The sequence below is a fragment of the Theobroma umbraticum genome, unplaced genomic scaffold (genome assembly GCF_002168275.2).
Source record: "Theobroma umbraticum cultivar Fairchild unplaced genomic scaffold, ASM216827v3 scaffold_146.0, whole genome shotgun sequence".
Taxonomy (NCBI): domain Eukaryota; kingdom Viridiplantae; phylum Streptophyta; class Magnoliopsida; order Malvales; family Malvaceae; genus Theobroma; species Theobroma umbraticum.
The window spans coordinates 5,864,323-5,867,392 of NW_018397265.1; the positions used below are offsets into that span (position 1 = coordinate 5,864,323).

General features: G+C 36.1%; 1 pseudogene; it reads left to right on the forward strand.

Moving 5' to 3' along the window:
- Positions 1-1,458: 1,458 nt before the first annotated feature.
- On the forward strand, positions 1,459-2,652 carry LOC110422849 (alpha-1,3-arabinosyltransferase XAT3 pseudogene; annotated as a pseudogene).
- Positions 2,653-3,070: the final 418 nt, after the last annotated feature.

Below are 3,070 nucleotides of genomic sequence, written 5' to 3' on the forward strand. Positions count from 1 at the left end.
AAATTTGATTAGATTAAATAAAAAATAAAATTTTATTTAATTTTTTAAAAATAATTCAAAGATTTTTTAAAAGTTTATACCTAACTGAAAAACAATTTCTGCTATAAGTACCTTACAATCACTATCTTTCCGACCCATCAATTACAAGCATGTTGTCCTCCTTTTTCTTTTGAATCGCCAATTGTTTAAGCTTCTTCTTTTTTTCCCTCTCAATTCTTAAACTTTAAATGAGGTTAATTAACTGATTTTAATATTTATAGGCCCACATAACATTTGTAGTCAATTCTTGGAAAGAATTTATTATATTAATCTCAAAACTTAGTCCACTTGACATGATGCTATACATAAAGAAAGGAGGTGAGAAAGAGAAATCAGAATATTAAAGTAAATATTATTTATCTAATTAAGGAGGTGCGAATCCAAGGGTGGTTGTATTATTGTGAAAACAATCCCTTAACAACTCCTCCTTTTAGAGTGTGTCCATCAGTCCATGCATCTACAACAACATATATATATATATATATAAATGAAGAATACATTGTTCAATGCAAACACGTGGATCCTTTTTACGTTATAAAATTCAGCCTTCCCAACAAAATAACAAATGAGGAAGACACATTGTTGAGATGTCTCATTCTACAAAACCACAGATCGATACTTGGATGCCTCTTAATTAATACCTGGATCCATTGTATGATTGTATTACTTATGTTTGTTAAAGCGGTGATGCAAGGAAATTCTGCAATGACTCATTAGTTCGAGGTAAGTATCGACACATTATGAGATTTGTAATTACATTGCGACATATCTCATCACCTACCGAAGCCAGAGGTGGAGTGTATATCTATTCTTATCATATGTTAGAAAATCACCAAACTAATCATTGAGATGTATGTTTGTCATAGCAGTCAACATGGTTCTTTTCACACCCCTCCCATACAATTAGAAAACCCAAAGCTACAGATAACTGGGGAAGCAATTAATCAAAGAAAAATCCCGCCCAACCTCCTTCAATATAGTTGTCTTAATTAGAATAATTAATTATTTGTTTTCTAAACTTCGGTTGTTGTCTGTTTGGACTGCCTAACGAAAGGGTTTAATTGAACTACTCTTCAAAGTTAAAAGAATAATCTTGGGTTCCTTGTATCTGCATCCTTTAATCAAATCAGTTTAGCACTTGACATTGAGTGGGAAGAAGGATGGGTGAGAAAATTATGTATGACACAATATTTGCTAGAAGCTTTAGTCGATCTGACCAGAAGAAGCTTGGATATGGTGCATTCCTTGGTTGCTTGCTCATTGCATTGAGCTTCTGCCTTGTTTTCAAGCCTTACACGGATCCAAAATCAGTTCGTGAGTTCCCAATTTCCCTTTTCTTTTTTTTTTTCTTTTTCAAGACAATTAGGATTAGCCTGATTAGGTGATGGTGACCATTACTATTAATTCTTACTAACTAGTATGATTTTGGCATTGGTTTTTCAAGGTTTGAATTCCGTTCCGAAGAGAATGAAGTTAGTGTGCAATTCAGAAAAACGATCAGACTTCTGTGAGATCACTGGTGATATAAGGATTGATGCAAAATCCTCGACTGTTCTTTTCTCTGCTTCACCCCAAGAAAGCATCCTGGAAGAAAACAGCTCATGGGTTATCAGGCCTTATACTCGAAAAGAAGACGAACATGCAATGAGTACGGTGAAGAAATGGACCGTCAAACCTGCGGTGGATAACAACGCGACCCTTCAATGCAATCAAAATCATGGAGTTCCGGCCGTTCTCTTCTCCCTTGGCGGATATTCGGGAAACAACTACCATGACTTCAGTGACATCATTATTCCGCTGTATTCGACTGCTCGGCTGTTTGATGGTGAAGTCAAGTTTCTTATCACAGACAGAAATCCATGGTGGATTAAGAAGTTCCAAATCATACTACATAAGCTGTCTAATTACGACGTTATCGACATTGATAATGAAGAAAGCATCCACTGTTTCACAAGTGTGATTGTTGGTCTCAAACGTAGCCCTCACGAGCTGAGTATTGATCCTTCAAAATCACCATATTCAATGAAAAACTTCATGCAGTTTTTGAGAAGCGCGTACTCCTTAAACAAGTCTACCGCGATCAAGATGGAGGATGATGGAAAGACAAGACCTCGGCTTCTCATTGTCTCAAGGAGCAGAACAAGAACGTTCACGAATACAGAAGAAATTGCCAGAATGGCTAGAAACTTGGGCTACGATGTAGTTGTAGCGGAGGCCACGAATGTACCAAGGTTTGCAGAAATCGTGAATTCTTGTGATGTTATGATGGGAGTTCACGGAGCTGGCCTAACCAACATGGTTTTTCTACCTGAGAATGCCATTTTGATTCAAATAATTCCCATTGGAGGGGTGGAATGGCCGGCCAGAACTGCTTTTGGAGAGCCTTCCAAGGACATGAACATACGGTACTTAGATTACAAGATTAAAACGGAAGAGAGTACCTTGATACAACAATTTCCACCAGAGCATGAGGTTTTAAACAATCCATCCCCCATTTGGAAACAAGGTTGGTTGGCATTCAAGGCAGTGTATTTGGATAATCAGAATGTCAACCTTGATGTGAATAGGTTCAGACCCACTTTGCTAAGAGCTCTTGAGCTTTTACATCAGTAAATATTAATTTATGAGGGTCATTCTTCCTTGCATTTCATTTTTCAAATTTAGCTGAGTGTAAGTGGGGCGATATCCTTTTAGCAATTAAAGAATTACTGAAATATTTATCAATTAAAACCACGTTGTATCCTCATCAAATGTAACTCTATTCTTTAAGATAATAATTTTCTTATACTTCTGTTGGGTAAACAACTATTTAAAGTTTTAAAGTTCATAAATTAGTTATTCAACAATTAGAAACTTCTAACTTGAAGGTTTTACATTCAAACACATAATGGTATTCAAAAGTGTAAGGAAAGGTAAGGATAAGACAAAATGTAAGTTGAGTATAATCCACATTTACACCTAAAAACATCTTATCTTGGGGAGAGTTAAGAGATGTAAGCATCACTTGTCATTTCTTGTCCACCTGAGACGG